The sequence below is a fragment of the Ricinus communis genome, chromosome 9, assembly GCF_019578655.1.
Source record: "Ricinus communis isolate WT05 ecotype wild-type chromosome 9, ASM1957865v1, whole genome shotgun sequence".
Taxonomy (NCBI): domain Eukaryota; kingdom Viridiplantae; phylum Streptophyta; class Magnoliopsida; order Malpighiales; family Euphorbiaceae; genus Ricinus; species Ricinus communis.
Window position 1 is genome coordinate 21,214,995 of NC_063264.1, and position 8,183 is coordinate 21,223,177.

The 8,183-nt window shown below is 39.0% G+C and overlaps 1 non-coding gene across 1 annotated transcript; it reads right to left on the reverse strand.

Moving 5' to 3' along the window:
• Positions 1-4,634: 4,634 nt before the first annotated feature.
• On the reverse strand, positions 4,635-4,741 carry LOC125371238. Its single transcript, XR_007217535.1, has one exon. It is a non-coding gene; the product is annotated as a small nucleolar RNA R71 (small nucleolar RNA).
• Positions 4,742-8,183: the final 3,442 nt, after the last annotated feature.

Genomic DNA, 8,183 nt, shown 5'->3' on the forward strand with positions numbered 1-8,183 from the left:
GTTCGCTGATCCACCACTTCTACCCAAAATTATACTACTTGGCCCTCTAAATTGATAACTGCCCCGTCCTCTAAAACCTCCTCGCTGACTTCCTTATCCTCCTCTAGGTGTAAATGAGGCACCTCTAGAGAAAGATGGAGTAAATGTCCCAATTATCTTCTTTTTCTCTACTTCTAATATATTTCTTTCTAAGAGTAATTCTTCTGCTCTTGTTGCAGCTTCCAATAAAGCAATAAAGGTAGGTGGTTGCACTGCCAACTTTTCACGTATCTCCAATCTCAAACCCCTCTCAAATCTATTTCTCTTAAGTTCATCAGTTGCCACTTCCTCTGGTGCATACCTGGATAACCTTGTAAATTGTAATTCATAGTCAGCAACAGACATCTCATTTTGTTTCAATTCAAGGAATTCAAGTTTCTTCCTCTCTTGATATATTGGTGGCATATACTTCACCTTGAACTCCTTTAAGAATTCTTCCCATGTCATGGTCAATGGTTATATCTGGCTACCGGGACTGTCTCCCACCAGTTTCTAGCATCCTTAAGAAATAATGAGGTTGCATACCTCACTTTCATTTGGATCGTCGGTTGGGTATTAAATTGTGTAAACATACTTTTAACAGACTTTAGCCATTTCTCTGCTACAATTGGATCAGTTGTTCCCTCAAACTCTTTCCCCCAATGCTTTCTTAACTTTCCAAAGTTTGCATCCAATGCAGGTATGTTTAGTAGAGGTGGTGGTTGTAGTTGTTGAGCTAATCTTCTTAACTCTTCAGCTATTTACTGAGCATACCCTTCAGAGTGACTGTTCATTTTCATGCATTTGTTCTTGTTCAATATGATGTGCATGAACTGACTCATATGAACCTACTGGGCTAGTGGAGTGCTCATTCATGCCTATATCAGTAACAAACTTTTCAACAGTAAATGGTTTGTGCATAATTACTATATGCTTGCATGTTATGCTTTTAATCCCCTATATTACCATCAATTCAATCACACAAGCATTTAACACATTGGAATATATTAAAATTCTAACTCACTTTAACATATCACAACACATAAACACCTTCATATAACATAACATAAACAGAAATAAAGTACTCATACTTATGTCCCAACGGTCTAATCCCCGCTCTGATACCAAAAACTGTAGCACCCAGACTTAAACATCCAATTGTATAGCAATTTATATAATTAACTTTATAAACATAATTTATTACTTAGTTACAATATACATTCATACAATTTAAGTGGCATAACATACTTAATATATATAAGGAATATTTATACATTAGTTTAATTCACATAAGTACCCAAAATGCCCCAATGCTTGAGATAACTCCTCTGGCCCACCTGATAATATTGACTGATGCAAAGAGAGCAATGCACAGCTAAAGCTATCTACAACTGCACTAACCTGAAAAAAATTGCTAAGGAATGAGCTAGCAACTCAATAAGCATTTAATTTACTAAACTATAGTATATTAGGCTAGAATTATCAAGTCTTTATCAAATACAGTAAATTATACCAACACTTAACTGACAATCAAAAAATCAACCATTTCAATTATTCTCATAAATAAATAATTTTATCTTACATAATACAAATAATCTCAAACTCAACCAAGTCAAATAATTCAATTCCACATTATTTCTATCAAATTAGGATCAGATGACTCATCCTCACATTTCCTCACATTTTCAAATTTCAGTAACCACTTGACAAGACTATCTGCCTGGCTCAGTCTTGCCATCTCACATACTCGGGTAGCTATTGGCCCAGCTCAGCTTTCTCGATCACACAATATCCATTCAAGAGTCATCAATCCTTAATCACAATCAATTCACTTTATAACGCATCACAATCAATTCACTTTACAACAGGCCAAAAACATAGCCAATATCAACTGAGTCAACCAAGAGATTATTAAGTAATCAAATAGCAGTTCCTACTCAATATATACAAAGTTTAGTCTATTAAATACTTACCAAAATTTATAGGATAACAAAGTAATCTTATTCTTTTTCTCTTACCACTTCCTTGCCTTTGGACGAACCTATTCACATGTTCAATACAAATATAATTCAATCACAAGGCATAAATATACATATCTTTACTATCCATAAAACATCACATTTTAACAAAATAACATATATCCTTGATGTTAATATGATGCATGAGATGAATGACAATAAATCAACATATTTGTTGATGAAGGCAGCTTGTAGGTACTGAATTAGAAATTACACCAAAACTTATGTACAATTAATTAAAATCTCATCTTTTGCAGAATTACACTTCCATTTTTATAGAAACCATAGCAGAAAGAATCACTTCAAAATCATTTGTATAAAAATAGTTATGGCATTTCCAATACAACTGCTCCAATTTCCATTTAAACGGAACAGTAAAAAATTTCCCTATTAAATGACCAGCCAAATGAATAAATTTTCTGATGAAACTCTGCAGATATAAAGTTAACATCCTAAAGTTTCTATAGACATTTTACTCAATTTGGACTTCTCTAGCTCAAGTTGTGAAACTGATGTAGATGATTTTATGCATATTTATTGACTGTTTATTAGTCGTTTATTCGCGTATTTGAGTCATATTTATTCCTGTTTGATCGCACTTTTGTATGTTTATGAATTTTTCAGGTTTTCGGACTCTTTGATAGAGATCGATTGATTTACAGGCAGAAATAAAGCTATTTGGATGATTTATGCATATTAGATGTTATCAGAGTCGATTCCTTGTTAACGTGCATTTCGAGGCTTTTGCACAACCTTAGACAATTTCAGAAATTTGGCATTTCATAGAGGTTGGTGCCCGTTGCCCGGGCCGTTGCACGAGCTGTGCATATATGCACGGACCATGGCACAGGCCGTGGCACGGCTATGGCACTTCTGCCTATAAATAGACGCACGCAAAATGAGACATGGTTCTGCTTCTGATTTCTGGACTTCTCTACGCGCGCGACCCTCACTTCTGCACCTCTGTTCTTGACATTTTGGGAGACCAACATCAGTTCAATGGATTGATTTGGAGGATTCAAGCAAAGATTGAAGTTTCTAGATGATTGACCGAGACATCCGATATCCATACTTGAGGCTGGTTTCAAAATTGGCACTTGCGACATTCCCACTCCAATTCGATAGAAGAGCGGTTATATGTTTCATTTTCTTTTCTGTTATTTATTTCCTTTTGAATTTGTTTCTTTCATTATGAGCAGCTAGGACTGCCGAACCCATTGGGGTTCATCTTTGTTGATGGTTTGTGTTTAAATATTGGATTTTTATCTGCCATTTTTGTAATCTTTTTACTGTTTAGTAATATAATTTGATTCAATTAATTTGAGACGTTAAATTAATTGTCTTTTGGGTTGTTTCTTGACATTGAGAAATGCTTTTTACAATTGGAAATTAAATAGTAAGAACTGGTAGTTAACATTTAGAGATAAGGTTAATTCACTCGCCGGATTAAGAATTAACAACTCTTAATAGTTCTAAATCACGGTTAATGCTAATTTGTAATAATCTGATAGGAAGAGATTCCATTAGGTTAGTGCAGATTTAGGAACTCAGTGAGCTCGAGAGAGGAGCGGAGTTCGATTTAGGATTTAGGCACGGGTAGCAAGATTGGCAGTTTATAAAATCAACCTTAGAATTCCATCACTTAGGTCCCCTTTGGGTTTGCTTCTTTGTTACGGTTGTCTTTCGATTGTCAATTGCTGTTGTTCCTTTATTTGCATTCATAAGCATTAGTTAATTAATTTAGACTTCTCACACCTTATTTCAGATTAAATAACATAACGAACAGTAGTAACTTTAGGTTTACCCGATCTCCAGGGATACGACCTTGATACTCACTAGTGCTAGATCGCATCGATAGGTTCACTGCCTTAAGTGTAGGTTGCATAAGTAGCCCATCAAGTTTTTGGCACCGTTGCCAGGGAACAGTAACGATAAACTAGAGTGAATTGTTTCAGTGTTAATTTAGTCATTATCTGTTTATTCATTTATTCTTTAATTTTTTTATTATTTTATTTTATTACTTTTGTTGATTGGTGGTTATTTAGATTTCCGTTTCAGTTAGTTTATGACCAGGAGCTCTAACCCTAATCCTATAGCACCCTTTTCCGACCAGGCGCTCTCGGATTATTGAAGCAGCGTTTGCGAGGCGGTTGAGGAGGAGGGCGAATTCTGATTCAGGTTCAAGGAGTTGACATGATGGAGAACCTCAACCCCCAGGCCGATGACGATCAGAGGACGATGTACGAGTTTGCTCGACCATCTTTGGATGGGACAAAAACTAGTATAGTCAGACCTGCTGTAGCGGTCAACAATTTTGAAATAAAAGGCAACGTTATCCAGATGATCCAGCAGAGCGTGCAGTTTAGAGGATGGCCCAGCGAGGATCCCAATGCACATATCTCTAATTTTTTGGAGATTTGTGACACATTCAAGATAAATGGAACAACCGACGACGTCATTCGGGTGAGATTGTTTCCATTTTCCTTGAAGGACAGAGCTAAAAGATGGTTGCAATCCCTTCCATAATAAACGATTACTACTTGGAAGGCGTTAGCCGAAATATTTTTATATAAGTATTTTCCTCCCGCTAAAACTGCTAAACTTAGAAATGATATATCTTCTTTTGTGCAGTTTGATGATGAAAGTATGTACGATGCATGGGAGAGGTTTAAAGATCTTTTGAGATGCTGCCCACATCACGGATTGCCAGTGTGGATGCAGGTTCAGACCTTCTACATCGGGTTGAACCTTGCAACGAGGCAGATGGTGGATGCTGCAGTAGGTGGGGCGCTAAACAGTAAGACGCCTGAGTAGGCTCAAAACTTGATAGAGGAAATGGCCATGAACAACTATCAGTAGCAATCCTCTAGGAGCCGACCAGGAAGATAGGGAGTGGTCAACCAAGTGAACTTTACAGCAGCCTTGGCAGCTCAGGTGGAGCTTCTAGCCAAGAAGATTGACCAACTCCAGATGCCGGTTCATGCAGTGAATGTTGGCTGCGAGTATTATGGTGGCCCACATTTCAGTGCAAACTGTACTGCGGGAGGTATGTTTGCTTCATCCTCTACTATTTTTCCATCTAATTCTGCTGTGTCTTCTGATGTTGAGCAGGTTGATTATATGGGGAATGCCCCAAGGCAGCAGAATAACCCTTACAGCAATACATACAACCCTGGATGGCGCAATCATCCCAACTTTAGTTGGAGGAACAATAATGCCCAGGGTCCACTAGGTTTTCAAAGACTTCATCAACAGCCACAACAACAACCAGCTGGGCCTACACAAGCTCATCCATCAGAAAAGAAGTCAAATTTAGAGGAGCTTTTGATGAAGTTTGTGACGTCTACGGAGACGAGATTCCAGCAGACTGATAGTGCACTTAGGAATCAGCAGGCCTCGATTCAGAACTTAGAGACTCAAATTGGCCAAATTTCTAAGATGCTTTCAGAAAGACCTTCAGGATCGTTTCCCAGCACTATAGAGTCAAACCCGAGGGAGCATTGCAAGGCTATCACCTTGTGATCAAGTAAGAAATTGACTGGTTCTTCGCCTTTAGCTAATAAAGATAAAATAATTATACAGGATGAGCCAGCTAAGGAAGGACCAGACCTTGAGGTGGTAGAGAATGAGAGAAGGAAAGAAGACAGGCAAAAGAGCCCTGTGAGGGAGCATCAGCCCCCGGTTCCATATCCTGAGAGGTTGAGGCAGGATAAGGTGGACAAGCAATATAGTAAGTTTCTTGACTTATTTAAGCAGCTGAAAGTTAACTTACCTTTTGTTGAGGCAATTTCGCAGATGCCGAAGTACGCCAAGTTTTTGAGGAGATTTTGAGCAACAAGAGGAAGTTGGAGGATCTTGGTCAGGTAGTGCTTAATGAGGAGTGTTCAGCTATTCTCCAGAACAAACTGCCACTCAAGCGACGAGATCCAAGGAGTTTTACTATCCCTTGTATGATTGGCGATTTATCAATTAGTGGTGCATTGGCTGATTTAGGAGCTAGTATTAACTTGATGCCCACTAATTTATTTGCCAAATTAGGGTTGCATGAACCTAAACCTACTAGGATGAGTGTTTAGTTGACAGATAGGACTGTTAAAATTCCTAGAGGTATTGTTGAAGATGTACTTGTACAGGTAGATAAATTTATCTTTCCTGTGGATTTTATGGTGATGGATATGGAGGGTGAGAGCACTGTGCCTCTTATCCTGGGTAGGCCTTTCCTAGCTACATCGAGGGCTATTATCGATGTAAGCGATGGAAAGCTTGAGCTTAGAGTTGATGATGAGACTATTACCTTTGACCTAGCCACTTCCATGAGACAGTCACTAGACTATGATAATACTTTATATTCTATTGATGTGATTGATGATGTGGTTGAGTCCCATTTGCAAGAAATTTTATGTTCTGACCTTTTGCAGGTAGCATTAGCTGAGGATGAGGAGGAGTTGTCCAACGAGCAAGTGTTGGAGCAACTCGCTGTTTTATTGGCTTCTGAGCCAAGCTTGTCAACTGATCCTTATCTTTTTCTTGACAGGTCTGGGGTGCAGAATGTAAAGACTTCATTCGAGGACCCACCAGTTTTAGAACTGAAGGAGTTACCGAGCCACTTGGTTTATGCCTTCCTGGATGAAGAGAAGCGCTTACCAGTAATCATAGCAGCCGATCTAACTCTTGAAGAACAAGCCCTGCTATTGGAAGTTCTAAGGAAGTACAAGAAGGCCTTTGCTTTTAAGATAGCCAATATCTTGGGCATAAATCCAAGTTTCTGCTCTCATAAGATTTCATTGGAGGACAGTTTCAGGCCGATTGTTCAGCCTCATAGACGACTCAATCCAAACATGAAAGAAGTGGTAAAGAAGGAGGTAATTAAACTTCTTGAAACAGGTTTGATATATCCCATTTCTGACAATTCATGGGTGAGTCCTGTGCAGGTTGTACCCAAGAAAGGAGGCATGACAGTGGTAAGGAATAAGAAGGATGAGTTGATCCCGACTCGGACAGTAATAGGCTTTCGAGTTTGCATTAATTAGCATAGGCTTAATGATGCAACTCGGAAGGATCATTTCCCTCTTCCTTTCATTGATCAGATGATTGAACGTTTGGCAGGTCACATGTTTTATTGTTTTCTTGATGGCTTTTTAGGTTATTTCCAGATTCCTATTGCACCTGAGGACCAAGAGAAGACTACCTTCACCTGCCCTTTTGGGACGATCGCTTATAGACGGATGCCAATCGGACTGTGCAATGCACTGGCTACATTTCAGCGATGCATGATGGCTATCTTTGAGGACATAATTGAGGAGTCTATGGAGGTATTTATGGGATGACTTCTCTATTTTTGGTAATTCTTTCTCTCTTTGTTTGGCAAACCTTAAGCGCATGTTAGCTAGGTGTATTGAGGCTAACTTGGTATTGAATTGGGAAAAATGCCATTTCATGGTGAGAGAGGGGATTGTTTTAGGGCATAAGATCTCTCAGGCTGGGATGGAGGTGGATAGAGCTAAGGTAGAAGTTATATTTAAGCTACCTCCTCCTAGTTCTGTTAAGGCTGTTAGGAGTTTTCTAGGCCATGCAGGGTTTTATAGGAGATTTATTAGAGATTTTTCTAAGATTGCTAGGCCTCTCACTCAGTTGTTAGTTAAGGATGTACCTTTTATTTTTGATGATGCATGCTTGGCTGCTTTTGAGTTACCTAAGAAACTTCTGACTACAGCCCCGATCATGGTTTCTCGTGATTGGGGGCTGCCTTTTGAATTGATGTGCGATGCTAGTGAATATGCAGTTGGAGCTGTGCTTGGACAAAGGATTGAAAAGAAGTTCCAACCCATTTACTACATTAGCAAGACTTTGACAGGAGCCCAGGAACACTACACCACCACAAAGAAGGAGTTGTTGGCTGTTGTTTATGCCTTCGATAAGTTTAGATCATACCTCGTTCTCCCTAAAACCATTGTCTTCACGGACCACTCGACGTTGAGGTACTTATTCCTGAAAGTTAATGCGAAACCAAGATTGATTCGGTGGATTCTTTTATTGCAGGAATTTGATGTCGAGATCAAGGATAAGAAGGGCGCGGAGAATCTGGCAGTGGACCATTTATCGAGATTGGAAAATCCTCACTTGGATGCACTTGATGAGACGGCCATA